This window comes from Aethalodelphis obliquidens, unplaced genomic scaffold (genome assembly GCF_003676395.1).
Source record: "Aethalodelphis obliquidens isolate GAN/ISIS:26980383/991018 unplaced genomic scaffold, ASM367639v1 scaffold14, whole genome shotgun sequence".
NCBI classification, from domain to species: domain Eukaryota; kingdom Metazoa; phylum Chordata; class Mammalia; order Artiodactyla; family Delphinidae; genus Aethalodelphis; species Aethalodelphis obliquidens.
The window spans coordinates 31,807,679-31,826,929 of record NW_020837958.1 but is presented as its reverse complement, the minus strand read 5'-3'; the positions used below and the strand labels follow the sequence as shown (position 1 = coordinate 31,826,929).

Here is a 19,251-nt window from a genome sequence, read left to right as displayed (position 1 = left end):
GTGAGGGCTTTCTCTAGTTGTGGCAAGTGGGGGCCACTCTTCATTGCAGTGCGCAGGCCTCTCACTATTGCTGCCTCTCTTGTTGCGGAGCACAGGCTCCAGACGCGCAGGCTCAGTAGTTGTGGCTCACAGGCCTAGTCGCTCCGCAGCATGTGGGATCCTCCTGGACCGGGCTCGAACCTGTGTCCCCTGCATTAGCAGGCAGATTCTCAACCACTGTGCCACCAGGGAAGCCCTGTAGTAAGTTTTGGAGGTTAGAATTGTGAGACCTCTAACTTTGTTCCTTTTTTTTTTTTTGGTACGCGGGCCTCTCACTGCCATGGCCTCTCCCGTTGTGCAGCACAGGCTCAGTGGCCATGGCTCACGGACTTAGCCGCTCCCCAGCATGTTGGATCTTCCTGGACCGGGGCATGAACCCGTGTCCCCTGCATCAGCAGGCAGACTCTCAACCACTGTGCCACCAGGGAAGCCCTAACTTTGTTCTTTTTAAGATTGTTTTGACTATTATGGGTCTCTTGCTATTTCATATGGATTTTAGGATCAACTTATCCATTTCTGGAAAACAGACAATTGAAATTTTGATAGGGATTGCACTGAATCTGTAAATTTAGGGAATATTGCCATCTTAACAATATTGTCTTCCAATCAATGAACACAGAATGTCTTTTTATTTATTCAGGTTCTCTTTAATTTCTACCAGCAGTGTTTTACAGTTTCCAGTATATGAGTCTTGTACCTCCTCAGTTAAATTTATTAAGTATTTTATTATTTTTGATGATGTTGTAAATAGAACTGTGTTCTTAATTTCATTTTCAGGTCATTCATTGAAGAGTATAGAAATACAACTGATTTTTGTAAGTGATCTTGTATGCTGTAATTATGCTGAATTCATTTATTAGCTCTAATAGTTTTTGAATAGATTCTTTATGGTTTTCAATATTTAAAATTATGTCATCTGTGAATAGAAATAGTTTTACTTCTTCTTTTCCAATTTGTACGACTTTTATTTCTTTTTCTTGCCTAATTGCCCTGACTAGAACTTCCAGTGCTAGGTAGTGGAAAGAAGTGTGAAAGCAGATATCCTTGTCTTGTTCCTGATTTTAGGGAGAAAGCTTCAAACATGATGTTAGCTGTGAGTTTTTTCACTGATGCCCTTTATTAGGTTGTGGAGCATTCCGTCTCTTCCTGACTTAATACAGGTTTTTTGTTTTTTTCCATGAAAGGGTACTGGAATTTGTCAAATGCTTTTTCTGCATCTATCAAGTTGATTATGTGACTTTCCCCTCTTCGTTTTCATAATATGGAGTATTACACTGACTGATTTTCATGTTGACGCACCCTTACATTCCTGGAATAACTCCTATTTGGTCATGGTGTATAATCCTTTTAATATGCAGCTGGATTTCATTTGCTACTATTTTGTTGAGGAATTTTACGTCTTTTATTATTATTTTTTAAAATTAATTAATTTTTGGCTGTGTTGGGTCTTCGTTTCTGTGCGAGGGCTTTCTCCACTTGTAGTGAGCGGGGGCCACTCTTCATCGCGGTGCATGGGCCTCTCACTGTCGCCGCCTCTCGTTACAGAGCATGGTTCCAGACGTGCAGGCTCAGTAGTTGTGGCTCACGGGCCCAGTTGCTCCATGGCATGTGGGATCCTCCCAGACCAGGGCTCAAACCCGTGTCCCCTGCATCAGCAGGCAGACTCTCAACCACTGTGCCACCAGGGAAGCCCCTACATCTTTATTCATGAAGGATATTGGTCTGTATTTTCTTTTATTGTGATTTCTTTGTCTGGCTTTGGTATCAAAGTAATACTGGCCTCACACAATGAGTTAGGTAGTGTTATCTCCTCTTCCATTTTTTTTTTGAAGAGCTTGAGGACTGGTGTTAATTCTTCTTTAAATGTTTGATAAAATTCACTAGTGAAGCCATCTGATCCTGGGCTTTTATTAGTTGGAAGTTTTCAGGTAACTGAATCAACGCTTTTACTTGTTACAGGTTTATTCAAATTTTCTATTTATTCTTTAGTCAGTTTTAGTTTTTGTGTGTTTCAAGGAATGTGTCTATTTTATCCAGTTTGTCCAATTTGTTGGTGTGCATTTTTCAAAGCATTCTCTTATAAACTTTCTATTTATGCAAGATTGAAAGTAATGTCTCCATTTTCATTCTTGATTTTATTAATTTGAGTCCTCTCTCTGTTTTGCTGGGTCAGTCTAGCTAAAAGTTTAATTTTGTTGATCTCTTCAAAGGACCAACCTTACACTGATTCTATTGTTTTTCTGTTCTCTATTTTGTTTATCTCTGCTCTAATCTTTATTGTTTCCTTTCTTCTAGTTACTTTGTGGTTAGTTTGCTCTTCTTTTTCTAGTTCCTTAAGGTGGAATGCTGGGTTGTGGATTTGAGATCTTTCTTCTTTTTTAAAAATGTAGATGTTTACATCTATAAATTTCCCCCTGAGCACTGCTTTCGCTGCATCTCATAAGTTTTGGTATGTTGTGTTTCTGTTTTCATTCATGTCAAAGTATTTTCTAATTTCCTTTTGGATTTATTCTTTGATCCACTGCTTGTTTAAGACTGTGTAGTTTAATTTCCACATATTTGTGAATCTCCAGATTTTCTTCTTTTATTGATTTCTAACTTCATTCCATTGTTGTCAGAGAAGATACTTTATAACATTTAATATTTTAAACTTTATTGAGATTTGTGTCATGACCCAACATGTTCTGTGCTGAAGAATGTTCCATGTACAGTTGGGAATAATGTGAGTACTGCTGTTTTTGGCTGAAGTATTCTACACATGTCTGTTAGGTCTAGTTGATTTATAGTCATTCAAGTTTTATATTTCCTTGTTTATCTTCTGTCTAGTTGTTCTATTGATTATTGAAAGTGAGGTGTTGAAGTCTCCAATTCTTGTTGTTGAAATGTCTATTTCTCCCTTTAACTCTGTCAGTTTTTGCTTAATATATTTTAGGTCTCTGTTGTTAGTTGCATATATGTTTGCAATTGTTGTACCTTCTTGATGAATTGACTCTTTTATTATTATGTAATGTCCCTCTTTATCTGTGTAACAATTTTTGTCTTAAAGTCTATTTTGTCTGATATTAGAATAGCCACTCCAATTCTCTTTTGCTTACTGTTTGCTCTCTTTTGGTTACTGAAATATATTTTTCCATTCTTTCATTCTCAGTCTATTTGTGTCCTGGATCTAAAGTGAGTCTCTTGTAGACAGCATATAGTTTGATCAAATTTTTATCCATTCTGCCAATCTCTGCTTTAAATGTGAGAGTTTAACCCATTTATATTTAATGTAACAACTGATAGAAAAGGATTTACTTTTGTGATTTTTCTATTTGTTTTACATATGTCTCATATCTTTTTTGTTCTGTAGTTACCCTATTACTGCCTTCTTTTGTGTTAAGTGGATAGTAACTAATTAAATAATAGTTTTCTAGTATACAATTTTTTTCTTTTCAATTCCTTTACTATATATTTTCTAGTTATTTTCTTAATGGTTTCCCATGGGATTACAATTAACATCTTAATTTACAACAAGATAATTTCAGTTAATACCAACTTAGTTTCAATAATATATAAAAACGTTGTTCCTATATAGCTCCTCCATTCCCTATGCTGTTATTGCCTCAAATTACATTTTTACACAATATGTGCCCAACATAGATTTATAATTATTGTTTTATGTAGATTTTTAAAAATTGAATAGACTAAAAAGAGAAGTTATAACAAAAAATACATTAAGACTAACTTTTGGGCTTCCCTGGTGGCGCACTGGTTGAGAATCTGCCTGCCAATGCAGGGGACACGGGCTCGAGCCCTGGTCTGGGAAGATCCCACATGCCGCGGAGCAACTAGGCCCATTTGCCACAACTACTGAGCTGAGCCTGTGCGTCTGGAGCTTGTGCTCTGCAACAAGAGAGGCCGCGACAGAGAGAGGCCCGTGCACTGCGATGAAGAGTGGCCCCCACTCGCCGCAACTAGAGGAAACCCATGCACAGAAATGAAGACCCAACAAGCCAAAAATAAATAAATAAATAAATAAAATTTTTTAAAAAAGACTAACTTTTATATTTAGCTATGTGGTTACCTTTATTAGTGGATATTTCTTCATGTGGATTTGAATTTACATCTAGTGTTCTTTTATTTCAGATTAAAGGGCTCCTTTTTTCATTTCTTGTAGGGAATGTTTACCAGAAACAATTTCTCAGTTTTTATTTGTCTGCGAAAGTCTTGGTTTCTTCCTTTTTTGTTAGGCTTTTCTTGTGTGTGGTAAAAAAAAAAAAACAACAACACATGACATAAATTTACCATCTTAACAACTTTTAAGTATATGTTACAGTATTGTTAACTATATGCACATAGTTTTACAACAGTTCTCTAGAACTTTTTCATCTTGCATAACTGAAACTCTATATTCATTGAACAACAACTCCCATTTCCTCCTCACCCCAGCCCCTGGAAACTACTATTATTTCATTTCTATGAGTTTGATTACTTTAGATATTTCATATAAATGGAATCATGAGTGTTTGTCTTTTTGTGATTGGATTATTTTACTTAGCATACTGTCTTCAAAGTTCATACTTGCTGTAGTATATGACAGGATTTCCTTTTTAAGACTGAATAATATTCTATTATATGTATGTTCAATATTTTCTTTATCCTTTATTCCACTGATGGGAATTTAGGTTGCTTCTACATATTGGCTATTGTGAAAAATGATGCAATAAGTATACCTCTTTCATTCCTGCAAGATCATTTTGCTGGATATATAATTCTTGGTTGACAGGGTTTTTTTTTTCTTTTAGCATTTTGAATATGTTGTCTCATACCCTCTGGCCTCTGTGGTTTCTGATGAGAAATCAGCCGTTAATCTTATTGATGATCACTTGTACTTGACAAGTCATTGCTCTCTTGCTGATTTCATGATTCTCTTTGTCTTTGATTTTTGACAGTTTGATTATAATGTATCTTGGTGTGTATCTCCTTGATTTTGTCCTACTTGAAGTTCACTGAGCTTGTTGAATATGACCATTCACATCTTTTATCAAATCTAGGAGGTTGGGCTTCCCTGGTGGCGCAGTGGTTGAGAGTCTGCCTGCCGATGCAGGGGACACGGGTTCGTGCCCCGGTCCGGGAAGATCCCACATGCCGCGGAGTGGCTGGGCCCGTGAGCCATGGCTGCTGAGCCTGCGTGTCCCGCAACGGGAGAGGCCACAACAGTGAGATGCCCGCGTACAGGAAAAACAACAACGACAAAAAAAAAAAATCTAGGAGGTTTTCAGCCATTATTTCTTCAAACATTCTTTCTGTCCCTTTCTCTTCTCTCCTTCTGGGACTCCAATTACGTGTACATTGGTATGCTTGGTGGTGTCTCACAAATTTCTGAGATTCTTCATTTTTTTCATTCATTTTTCTTTGTTCTCCTCAGATCAGATAATCTCAATTGACCTATCTTTAATTTCACTGACTCTTTCTTTTGCATATTTAAATCTGCTGTTGAACCCTCAAGTGAATTTTTAATTTCAGTTATACATTTTTCAGCTCCAGAATTTCTATTTGGTTCATTTTTAAATAATCTCTATTTATTTATTGATATTCTCTATTTGATGAGACTTTGTTCTCCTGGTTTCCTTTACTTCTTTGTACAAGTACCTTTTGAATATTATAATGCAGCATCTACAGAAATTATATTCTTTCCTCCCCAAGGTTTGCTGTTCCTGCTTGTTGTAGTTGTTGTTTGTTTCTTTATTGAGTTTTCTGAATTAATTTTGTAAACACTTTTTTTTTGGTCATGTGGGCCACTGAAGTCTCTGTTCAATTATATCAGTGATCAGCTAATGACTTGACAGATTTCCTTTAATGTCTGGAAAACAACAACAGAAAACCTCCCAGTTTGTTACGGGTCTCCATGTGCATGTTGTGACACACATTCAACACTTATCCAGATATTAGCAACTCTGCCTTAGATATCCAGATATTAGCAACTCTGCCTTAGACTTCACTTCCTGCTTGAGCAGAGACTTAAGGCCAGCTAGAGGTGAGAGCCCAGGGTCTTCTCCGGTCTTTTCTGAACACACACCAGCCCTGGGCATGCAATGCCCTTCCAGAGTCTTGGGAACTTTTCAAAAGCCTTATTCCCCAAAGGATCTCATTTCCCAGGATTTCCCCTCCCAAGCTTTTCTATTGCTTGTTCCAACTGTTATTTTTTGCCCCATGTAGCAGCAGATAATACATTTGCCTTTAAATGTTTTTGACAAATACCTCCAGGTAACTGCCTTAGCATCGGGAGAGATCCAAGTTACGTGAAATAAAGTCAAGTTCTTTGATCTGGTCTTTCAGGGAACCACCAGACAAGTGAAAAAAAAAAAAACTACCACAATTCTTTGAGAATAAGGTCTGTTCTTCTCTCTCTGGCACTTGGAACTTAACCTATAATGCAAGATGTCTTGAAAGCTGCTGCTGAATGAACCAGGGAGTGAGGGATGGAGGATAAGGAGTGAAAATCAAAATTCAACAAAGCTGTCTTACCAAGATTCACCTTTTTTTTTTTCTTGATTAAGCATTTGTCTGGTTGCAAACTTTTTATTACTTTCTAGAGGTTCTGATAAAGTTGGTTTTGACAGTTTTCTTTTTCCAGTTTATTTACTGCTTTTATGGAGGGGAAGAACTTTGGATTTCCCTCTCTACTTTAAAATGTTCACTGATGTGGGAGTTCCCTGGTGGTCTAGTGGTTAGGATTTGGTGCTTTCACTGTTGTGGCCCAGGTTCAATCCCTGGTCAGAGGAGTGAGATCCCATAAGCCGTGCAGGTGGCCAAAATTTTAAAAATTAAAAATAATAAAAAAATTAAAAATTTCACTGATGTCACTCTGATTTAGGTTTCTGAAATTCATTTAAGGACTTTCTACATCTAGGATAATAAATCTATTCCCTTAAATTTTCTTTTATTCTTTGAAAGATATGTTTTTTTAAAAACACATGGATCTGAGAGACTTCCCTGGTGGTCCAGTGGCTAAGACTCTGCACTCCCAACGCAGGGGGCCCGGGTTCGAGCCCTGGTGAGGGAACTAGATCCCACATACCACAACTAAGAGTTTTCATACTGCAACTAAAGATCCCGCATGCCTCAACTAAAGCCCACATGCCGCAACAAATATCCCGCACGTGGCAATGAAGATCCTTAGCACCAAACTAAGACCTGGCACAACCAAATAAATAAATAAACTATTTTTGAAAATAAAAATAAAAAACACATGGGCCTGAAATTCATCAGAATTTATTTTTGTGAACAATGTGAGAAACAGATTGTGGTAGGCTGAATAGTGGTCCTCCAAGAACCACTGAGTATTATCATATATAGCAAAAGGAACTTTGCAGATGTGATTAAGGATTTTTAAATGGGGAAATTATCCTGTATTATCAGAGTGGGTCTGAAGTAATCACAAGGGTCCTTAAAAGGAGGAGGCAGGCAATCAGAGTAAGTAGTACTAGGAGATCTGAAGTGGAAGCAAGAAGTTGGAGTGCTGCAAGGAATGAGCCATGAGGCAAGAAATGGGACATGAGGAAAGGAATGCAGGCAGCCTCTAGAGGCTAAAAAAGGCAAAGATACATTCTTTCCTGAAGCCTCCAGAATGAATACAGCCCTGCTGATATCTTGATTTTAGTCTTCTGACCTCCAGAACTGTAAGAGAATAAATTTGTGTTGTTTTAAGCCACTAAGTTTGTGGTAATTTTTAACGCAGAAATAGGAAACTAATACAGATTTCTTACTTTAAATTTTAGCCAAAGGAATGAGATATGACCTCACACCTGTCAGAATGGCTATCATCAAAAAGTCTACAAATAACAAATGTGGGGAAACGTGTACCCTAGTACACTGTTGGTGGGAAAGTAAGTTGGTATGCACTATGGAAAACAGTGCGGAAGTTCCTCAAAACACAAAAATAGAGTTACCATATGATCCAGCAATTCCACTCCTGGGTATATACCCATAAAATAACAAAAACACTAATATGAAAAGATCCATGCACCTTGATGTTCACAGCAGCATTATTTACAATAGCCAAGATATGGAAGCAACTTAAGTGTCCATCAACAGATGAATGGATAAAGATAAATGGATGTGATATATATACAATACAATATTAATTAGCCATATAAAAAGAATGAAATTTTGCCATTTGCAACAAATGAATGGATCTGGAGGGTATTATTGCTTAGTGAAATAAGTCAGATGGAGAAAGACAAATACTGTATGTTACCACATATGTGGTATCTAAAAAATAAAAGAAACAAATGAACATAACAAAACAGAAACAGACTCACAGATATAGAAAACAAACTGTGGTTACCAGTGGGGAGGAGCAAGATAGGGGTAGGGGATTAAGAGGTACAAACTACTATGCATAAAATAAGTATACTGCAAAGATATATTGTACAGCACAAGAATATAAGCAATATTTTATAACTTTAAATTTATAAAATCGATTTAATCTATAAAAATATTGAGTCACTATGTGATACACCTGAAACTAATATGATATTTTAAATCAATTATGCTTCAATAAAAATATTTAGCCAAAGGACTATCCAAATATACCCAATGCCAAGTACTAAAAATGTATCCTCTCACTGATTGGAAATGCAGGGGTTGGGGTGGGATGGAAGGGTTGTGCAAGAGTAACATGATCTGAATTATGTATTAAAAGGATCATTATGGCTGCTGTCTTAACAATAGACTATGTGGGAAGGTGGGGATAGAAACACAGGAAGATAAGTGAGGAGGCTATTAATCCACATGAGAGCTATGGTGACTTGAAACAGGGTAGCATAAGTGGTGGTGATAAATGGCTAGATTCAAGTTATATTTTAAAGGTAGAAGAAGTAGGATTTCCAGAGTGACTGGATGTGAGGTGTTAGAGGAATTCAGGATCATTTTTTGCCTGAGCAATGGATAGAATGGAGTTGCCAATTATTAAAATAAGAAAAACTATATGAAGAGCAGGTTTGGGGGAAGAAAGACAGTGTTGGACATGTAAACTTTTACACTCTCCAAGTGGAGACACCAAGAAGTGGTTGTAAAAGTTACTGACTTGGGAGTGGGGTCAAGGTCAGGACTAGAGATAAGAATTTGGGGGAGTCATCAGCATATAGACGCCACTTAAAGTAATGATACTGGATGAGATAATCTAGGGAGGGAAGGTGGATAAAGAAGAGAGCTGGGCATTAAGCCTTGGTAGACTCCAATAAATGCTGAGGAGGAGAAATCAACAATGGAGGCTCTGAACAAATGGTCTATGAGGTAGAAGGAAAATCAAAGAGATATGATGCCCTTAAAGCCAAGTGAAGAAATATTTCAAGAAAGAGGAAATGATCAACTGTGTCAACCACTGCTGGCGGTTAACAAGATGAAACTGAAAAATAATCATTGGACCTGGAAACATGAAGATTGATTACTTTGCCAAAGTTATAAAGCCTGAATGGAGTGAATATAAGAGAGAATATGAGGATAGGAAGTAAAATAGAGATAATAGACAACTCTTTTGAGGAGCTTTGCAGTAAGGTGGAATTGAGAAATAAAGAAGCTTTTGCAAGGGGAAGTGTGGTCAAGAAGCATTTTTTTGAAAGATGGGACGTACTAAATTATATGGCTCTGAGCATCCTCTAGCTAGTGATCTGACGCAGTATCATATTCCTCTGCAACTTCCCCAATACACTCTGCCCTTTGGAAGTCTTTGTCATAAACAAAATGTTCCATTCTCTCAACCTGTTCTCTGAAACTTTGCCTATTTATATGGATCAGCCCCATGTACACCAAGTTGGGCTGGGAGTAGAGGAGATCAAATCCCAATCACAGATGTTCCCTGCTCCTTCTCTTTTATGGGGAATTTATCACTAGATACATACCTTTTGTTTTCAAAGATGCATTTCCTAGGGATTCTCAAATTAGAATCACTTTTGGCCTGTGTTAATGATGTAAATACCTTGCTTCTACCCCAGACCATTTATGGCCCATGCTGACCAAGTAACCTTGTTTTTTATTATGTGACTACCTCACCCCATACCACATGGGGTGATTGAGGCCAGGTAGGCACCTGACTGAAGAACCACCAATACATAGGCTGGCCCACATCCTGTACAGTGGAATGACATGAAATTCTTTGCCTTAACTGAGGAAGGAGTTTGCTTACTAAAGACTGGACCTTAACAAAAAGTGTAGATGCAAGAACATTTTCATTTTATATGCTGCAAGCACCTTCTGCCACACAGGATGGAAAAACAGATTACTTTTAGGAGCAGACCCTCCCCGCACTCTGGAAAGTATTATTTTTGCATGATTTTTTAGTTACATGAATATGAGTCAAGTATCTACCAACTTTCCTTGGGGAATTCTGTAAAAATATACAAATATAGATGGTCTATGTTGAAAAATCGAGGGTCCTATTTAAAGGGGTAAATTGTTTTTGTTTCTTTTTAGCAGAACCACATCCCTGAAAATGATATTAAAAACATTTTTTCTTAATCTGGAAATAGAATAGCCTACACCTAAAAATCACTGTTTTGAAGGAAGGGATGTGATTTTGTCCAAGTAACTAGAAGTAGGAAATTAGAGCTGAAGACAAGCCACAAATATCCAAAACGAGCTTCACTGCTTGGTTGTAAGCCTATTATAAAAGATTGAGTTGTTCACATTTTGGAAAATGGACGGCTCATTATTTTCAGAGGAATCTTTTGATGAGAACCTAAGGTAAGGGAGGATAGCTCTGAGAATGGGGGGGGTGAAGAGAATGTGTGCTTCCACCTTCAATCACCCTGGGACAAGGTGAATTCTGGAGCATAATATGAGGACTCTGTGGGGAAGATAAAAGCAATGGCCCCCTCCCAGAACCTTGGGGATTTGAGGAATGTACTTTAGGGAGGGAAAATTGACTCAAGGGCACTCTAGCAAGCATTTAGGCTGGCCCTCCAAACACTGTGCTGAGGCAGTCCAGGGCCAGCACTAGGGTGAGGCCAGCAAGACCGCCAGGGGGCAGCATGTCAGGAGGCATTCCCTCCTAGGGTTGTACAAGTGGCGTGGCTGGCATCACAGAGTGCATGCCTTCTGAAATTCTGTTCTCTGGGGGCCTTGCTTGCTTCACCCTAGTCCTGGCCCTGTGTGGCACTCTGATTATTGGGGAATGAGCTGTGGCAGAGTCTCACTCACAGAAGTTTAATTGCTGAATCCTGAAAGTTTCAGTAAATTAAGGATGAAAGCAGGGGCTCAGAAGCCTGAGGGGAGCAGAACATGCCAAATGCGAATCGAAATACACAGCTTTGACACATTGATTATTCTGAGTGGAAGGCATTTGAGAAACAGCACATGCAGGAAGGGCTCTCCGAACTTCTCCTTTCTACCTAAAAGCAGATCATAAAATTTCCCATAAGAAAAGTGTCCTCCACGTACCAGGAAGAGAACATTCTTATCACCAGAGATCGGGAGTCAATGCCAAAATTGATCTGTACAAACCAACCTACTAAAACAACCCTTATCTTTCATTACTTTCCCCTAATATTTCCTAGTCACTTCCTCACAATTTACCACTCCTAGAAGGTTAAACTCTTTTCCTTTGTCTTGTCATTTCTCCACAAATTTATTGTCTTTTTGATTAAAAAAAGAAAAAAAGGTATATAAGCTCTTGGTCCTAATTGCTTCTTCGGGTCTTCAGTTTTCCTATAAAGGCTCCAAGTGTACATAACAATATTCAATAAAATTTGTATATATTTCTCCTGTTAATCTCTCTTATGTCAGTTTAATTCTCAGGCCTGGCCACAGAACCTAAGAGGATAGAGGAATGGTTTTCCCTCCCCTGCAGGGGTCATGAATGTGTTAAAGAGACTAATTGAAAGTTTGAGTATACAGGAACTGTGAGCTGGAGAGAAGATAAAGGGTGAGGATGAATTCGTAGTAGGGAAAGAAACAGATGCAGAGAATAGCAGACAAAGAATAGCTGATCATGGTGCACTAGAGAGACAGTACTTCAGTTTTTACTGCTGAGGACCCAAGAGTTGTTTTGGATTCTGCATGACCACCCAGTCCCATGGGACCCAGCTCTACCATGGTTCCAGCCATTCATGAGTGAAGCTCTCTGTGGCAAGCTGCAGAAAATGGCTCTGACTAACTTAAGCAGAAGGGAATTTATTCAAAAGGCATTGGGGGGGACTTCCCTGGTGGTCCAGTGGTTAAGACCCTGCTCTCCTAATGCAGGGGCCTGAGTTCGATCCCTGGTCATGGAACTAGATCCCGCATGCATGCCGCAACTAAAAGATCCTGTGTGCTGCAACTAAGACCCAGCGCAGCCAAATAAATAGATACATAAATTTTTTTTTAAAAAAAAAGAGGCATTAGGGGTATAATCAAATTGACAGGAGGTGGGAGAGTCAGACTTGAGGACTGGTGGGAAGCAAGACAGCCCTAGAGACAATAGCTGTCTCGGTGGCAGGAATGGTCTGGTCAAGATGTTGCTATACAGACAGAGTGAAATTTGATAATTGATAGCTTCAGTCTCTTTGTCCCTGTGCTAGAGATTCAAATTCCAGGGAGGGAATATACAATGCCCTAGCTTGAGTCATGGGCCTGCCCTCCTAGCTTGGGTTACAAGCCAAATCTCAAACAATAGCTCCAAATTAATCAAAGTGGAAGAGGCAATAGGGGAAAAGGAAACTGGGGGGCTAAGAACAGGAAAAGATGAATATAGGGAAGCCAAACCAAGAACTGTCCACTGCCCAGCAACATGGCTTTCTGTCCTTTTCTGTGTTGCCATAGGCCTTCCCATATGATTCTGATTCCTGTCTTTTGATTCCTGTGAGTACCATTACCCTGGCTATCCCATAACTGTTACTTGAATGATGATTCTCAGTCCCTTGCAACAGAGACAGCTGAGGCAGATTGTGAGGCAAAGGGTGCTCTTCTGCTTTTTTTTGGTCTGTCTCCTACAGAAATTATCAAAAACCTCTCAAAAAAAGATCCCAACTTGCTTCTTCAGAGACTGTTTGGCTCTGCTGGATCCTCTTGACTTGTCAGCTTTTTCTTGGGACATTTTCCATGTGGGAAGGGAAAGGGGTCATAACATGATAGTATTTCCTTTCTCAGTTAATGTTTAGCATGGTTCGGCTCAGAGATCAGCCCAAATGGGCAATACATGGGCCCTTACACTCCCTCATTCTTTTTTTTTAATTGAGCTATAATTCACATGCCATAAAATTCACCCTTTTAAGTAATGTGACTCAGTGGTTGCTGTATATTCACAAACTTGTGCAACTATCACTACTATATAATACCAGAACATTTTCATCAGTTACTCCCCATTTTCACCTTCCCTCAACCTCTGACAACTACTAGTCTATTTTCTTTTCTTTTAATAAATGTATTTATTTATTTATTTATTTATGGCAGCGTTGGGTCTTCGTTGCTGTGCGTGGTCTTTCTCTAGTTGCCGAGAGCGGAGGCTATTCTTTGTTGCAGTGCGCAGGATTCTCATTGCGGTGGCTTCTCTTTGTTGCAGAGCACAGGCTCTAGGTGCGTGGGCTTCAGTAGTTGTGGTACGCAGGCTCAGTAGTTGTGTCTCATGGGCTCTAGAGCGCAGGCTCAGTAGCTGTGGTGCACGGGCTTAGTTGCTCCACGGCATGTGGGATCTTCCCAGACAAGGGATCGAACCCGTGTCCCCTGCATTGGCAGGCGAATGCACTTAACCACTGCGCCACCAGGGAAGTCCCTACTAGTCTATTTTCTGTCTCTATGAATTTGCCTATTCTGGACATTTCATATAAATAGAATCATATAATATGTGGCATTGTGTGTCTGGTTTCTTTCATTTAGCATGTTTCAAGGCTCATCCATGTTGTAACATGTATTAGTCCTTTATTTCTTTTTATGGCTAAACAACATGCCATTGTATGGATACATCACAATTTATTAATCCACTCATAATGATAGATATTTGGGTTGTTTCTACTTTATAGCTATTGTAAATAATGCAGTTATGAACATCATGTACAATTTTTTGTGTCCATGTGTGTTTTCAATTCTATTGGGTATACACCTAGGAGTGTAATTACTGGGTCATGTGTTAATTCTATGTATAACATTTCAAGTAACTGACAAACATCATCTGCAAGCTATAAGGTTCTATCCCAGATCTTCAGCAACACTTGGCCCTCATTTTTATTTTAACCATTCTAGGGGGTGAGAAATGGTATCTCATCGTGGTTTCCATTTGCATTTCCCTAATGGCTGATGATGCTGAACATCTTTTCGTGTGCTTATTGGCTATTTATGTAACTTCCCTGGAGAAATGTCTATTCAAATCCTTTGCCCATATTTTAGTTGGATTGTCTTTTTACCGTTTAGTTGAAAGTGCCCTTTATGTATTCTGGATACTAGTTTCTTATCTGATATATAATTTGCAAATATTTTCTCCCATGCTGTGGTTAGTTATTTCACTTTCTTGACATTGAAGCACAAACATTTTTAATTTTGATGAAGTCCAATCTAATTTTTATTTGGTGGCATTTTTTTTAACATCTTTTTTGGAGTATAATTGCTTTACAAAGGTGTGCCAGCTTCTGCTGTATAACAAAGTGAATCAGCTATACATAAACATATATCCCCCTATCTCCTCCCTCTTGTGTCTCCCTCCCACCCTCCCTATCCCACCCCTCTAGGTGGACACAAAGTACTGAGTTGATCTCCCTGTGCTATGTGGCTGCTTCCCACTAGACATCTATTTTACATTTGGTAGTGTATATATGTCCATGCCACTCTCTCACTTCGTCCCAGCTTACCCTTCCCCCTCCCTGTGTCCTCAAGTCCATTCTCTTCCTCTGTGTCTTTATTCCTGTCCTGCCCCTAGGTTCTTCAGAACCATTTTTTTTTTTTTAGATTCCATATATGTGTGTTAGCATATGGTATCTGTTTTCCTCTTTCTGACTTACTTCACTGACAGTGTCTAGGTCCATCCACCTCACTGCAAATGACTCAATTTCGTTTCTTTTTATGGCTGAGTAATATTCCATTGTATACATGTGCCACATCTTTTTTTTTTTAACATCTTTATTGGAGTATAATTGCTTTACAATGGTGTGTTACTTTCTGTTTTATAACAAAGTGAATCAGTTATACATATACATATGTTCCCATATCTCTTCCCTCTTGCATCTCCCTCCCTCCCACCCTCCCTGTCCCACCCCTCTAGGTGGTCACAAAGCACGGAGCTCATCTCCCTGTGCTATGCGGCCGCCCCCCATTAGCTATCTATTTTACGTTTGGTAGTGTATATATGTCCATGCCACTCTCTCACTCTGTCACAGCTTACCCTTCCCCCTCCCCATATCCTCAAGTCCATTCTCTAGTAGGTCTCTGTCTTTATTCCTGTCTTACCCCTAGGTTCTTCATGACCTTTTTTTTTTTTCTTAGATTCCATATATATGTGTTAGCATACGGTATTTGTTTTTCTCTTTCTGATTTACTTCACTCTGTATGACAGACTCTAGGTCCATCCACCTCACTACAAATAACTCAATTTCGTTTCCTTTTATGGCTGAGTAATATTCCATTGTATATATGTGCCACATCTTCTTTATCCATTCATCTGTCGATGGACACTTAAGTTACTTCCATGTCCTGGCTATTGTAAATAGAGCTGCAATGAACATTGTGGTACAAGACTCTTTTTCAATTATGGTTTTCTCAGGGTGTATGCCCAGTTGTGGGATTGCTGGGTCATATGGTAGATCTATTTTTAGTTTTTTAAGGAACCTCCATACTGTTCTCCATAGTGGTTGTATCAGTTTGTATTCCCATATTTGGTGGCATATTTAAGAAATCATTGGTTAATCCAGGGTTACAAAACCTTATACTCATGCTTTCTTCTAAGAGTTTTATAGTTTAAAGTTTTACATTTAGTTATTTGATTCATTTTGAGTTAATTTTTTTATATGGTGTGAGGTAGGGGGTACAAATTCATGTGGATTTGTTGCTGTCCCTGTGTCATTTTGCACGTGGATATCTTGCTGTCCCCATGGATATCTTGCTGTCCCCGTGTCATTTGTGGAAAAGATTATTCTTTTCCCCATTGAGTTGTTTTGGTATCCTTGTTGAAATCAAATGACTGTAAATATAAGGGTTTATTTCTGGACTGTCAACTTGATTCCATTAATCTATATTGCTATCTTTATGCCAGTACCACAATGCCTTGATGATTGTAGTTTTGTAATAAGTTTTGAAATCAAGAATTGTGTGTCCTCCAACTTTGATCTTTTTCAAGACTTTCACTATTTCAAATCCCTTGCTATTCCATGTGAATTTTAGGATCAAAAGAAAAGCTGTTGGTATTTTGATAGTGATTGCACTGGATCTGTAGATCAACTTGGGGTATATTGCCATCTTAACAATATTAATTTTTCCAATCTGTGACCATGTCTTCAAATTTATTTAGGTCTTCTTTAATTTTTTTCAAAATTTTTAACAATTAAAAAAATTATTTCTAAATATTTTATTTGTTTGATGCTATTGAAAATGGAATTGTTTTCTCAATCTTATTTTCTTACTGTTGTTTGCTGGTGTACCTAGGTACAAGTGACATTTGTATATTGAGCTTCTATTTTGCAACTTCAGTGAGTAAATTTATTTCTTAGTTTTAATGGTCTTAATGGAGTCTTGGGATTTCCTATGTACAAGATTATGTCATCTACAAGTAGAAGTAGTTTTACTCCTTCCTTTCCAGGCTGAATGGGGCTTTTCTTTTTTTCTTTTCTTTTCTTTTTTTTAATTTTTGCCTAATTGCACTGACCAGACTCTCCAGCACAATGTTGAATAGAAGCGGCAAGAGCAAACATCCTTGTCTTGTTCCTGATCTTAGGGGGAAGCTTTAAAACTTTCACCATTAAGTATGATGTTAGCTGTGGTTTTTTCACAGATGCCCTTTATCAGATTAAGGAAGTTGCCTTCTATTCTTAGTTTGTTGAATGTTTTTATCAGAAATATTGAGATTATATGATTTTTAAACTTTATTCTATTAATGTGGTGTATTACATTGCTTGATTTTTGTATGTTAAACCAACACTGCATTCTTGGGATAAGTCCCAATTGGTCATGGTATATAATCCTTTTTTATACATTGCTAGACGTGGTCTGCAAATGAATAAATATGCAGCTATTATTTTGCTGAGGATTTTTGTGACTATATTCACAGGGATGTTGGTCTGTAGTTTGGTTTTGTCATTTTCCTTGTGACGCCTTTGTCTGGTTTTGGCATTAGGGTAACACTGGCCTCATAGAATTAGTCAGGAAGTTTTCCCTCCTCCTCCATTTTTTTGAAGTTTGGAAAGGACTTTAGTAATGCAACTAAAGCCAAGAAAATGAAAGACTGTTTTGTGCTGCATAATTCTACCCTTAGAATACAAAATATTACATATCAAGATAGACTATTACGAACAAGATACTAAATATTTAAAAGACAAAAATCAAGACAACAAGTTTTGTCCCAGATTAAGTTTACCCCCTCCTAAAATTCCTAGAGATAATTTACTTAATCTATATCACAAATTTATTTTTAAACCAATGACTTCTGTGTTGGTGAAAAGGCAAATAAAGCACACTCTTTGAAAAGCATTCAAGAAGCACAGCAACATATTAGTAAGAAAGTAAAAAGAAATAAAAATACTATCCTCCAGAAATAATCATCAGAAATATTCGGTGAACACCATTTCAGACCATGCTCTATATCACAGTTATTTAACTCCATATTTAAATGTATTCATTGTTTACCACCAATCCTCTTACTTTACCTTCTGTATACTTAAATCTCATGGATATATGGATTTTTTTTTTTTTAAGTAGTTTTGTGCTAGGACTCCTGGGCAATGTGATTCCTGAGTTCCTTTCTGCTTAGGGATGTTAATATGCTTCCTTACATGTGTAGTATTCTTGTCTCACATTTTAGCTTATTAGAGATTGTTCTATTATTTTCTGGCATGAATACTGTTGTGGAAGAGTCAAAGGATAATCCCATTGCCCCCTCTTATAGATGACCTTCTTTTTCTGGGTTGATGCTTAAAGAACATTCTTTAATCCTTGAAATTCAACTTAATTTGATATGTTTCATCTCAGGTAGATCATTCTGGAATGATCAAAATCAGCCCTTTAATTTACAGTTTCAGTTTCTTTTAATACTTTTTTTTGCTGCATTTTTTTGGTCACCTCTATTTAGACCTCTTTTTTAAAAATTTTTATTGGAGTATCATTTATTTACAATGTTGTGTTACTTTCTGCTATACAGCAAAGTGAATCAGTTATACGTGTACATATATCCACTCTGCATTTTTTAAGCTCACTCTTCTAGGGATAATAATTAGTCTTATGTTGGATAATGTTTGTCCTCTGCAATGCCTAACTTCTAATTGCTTTCACCTTTGTTTTCTTCTCTTATAAGTGATCAACCAGGCTTTATTTTGTGTTAGAAATCTCTTTTCAGTTGTGCCCATTCTATTTCTTCCTATTTCATATTAATTTGTTAGAGAAAGTTAGTGTTATTTTGGTCCTTGAATTGGTTTTGCAACTCTGCAATTTCCCTTTCCATCTCCTGGTCTCATTTTATCTGGTATTTGAGCTCTTGCTTTATTGAACGGAAATTCTTATTAAATTTTCCTTAGGTGTACTTATGAACATTTTTATTCCGCCAAGTATTTAAATAGTTCCAGATGTTTCTTCCTTAACATCCCACACTCATCTAAACTTTCACCATTTGGGTATTTTGCAGGGGCAGAGAATGTTTAATGCATATCCTTATTTCTGTCATGTTTTAATCCTATCAGTTAGGATGCTTTTGCCTGCAAATAACAGAAGCTCTAACTAACAATGTTTTAAACAATAAATACTTTCTGTTATCTGACATGTCTAGTATCTAGAGGTAGTCAGTTCCAAGGTTATTTCTGCAGTTTAACTATGTCCTTGAGGATATAATCTCTTCCCATTTTTCTGTTCTGCCATACCTCAAAATCACAGGATGGCTGCCACAGCTCCAAGATTCAAGTTTATACACACCAGCATCCCAGGCAACAAGGAAGGGGATGCGCTAAAAGGGCCTTATCATTTTTTATCTCTCTTTTTTTCAGAAAAGAAACTTTTCCTAAGAACCTCTCTCCCTTCCACCCCAACCCCTAAACGGACTTCTCCTTTCTTTTTTCCAGAACTTGATGA

At 37.8% G+C, this 19,251-nt stretch overlaps 1 long non-coding RNA gene across 5 annotated transcripts in view; it reads right to left on the bottom strand.

Moving 5' to 3' along the window:
• Positions 1-7,277: 7,277 nt before the first annotated feature.
• LOC113624980 (uncharacterized) overlaps positions 7,278-19,251 on the bottom strand; it is a 28,380-nt gene continuing 16,406 nt past the window's right edge. For 4 of the 5 annotated variants that reach the window (XR_003434528.1, XR_003434525.1, XR_003434526.1 and 1 more), the window contains one exon: positions 7,278-7,698. This is a non-coding gene — a long non-coding RNA (uncharacterized LOC113624980). Of the gene's footprint in view, positions 7,699-8,529; positions 11,412-19,251 lie in introns of those variants that run through there. The other variant, XR_003434529.1, reaches the window with a different exon arrangement.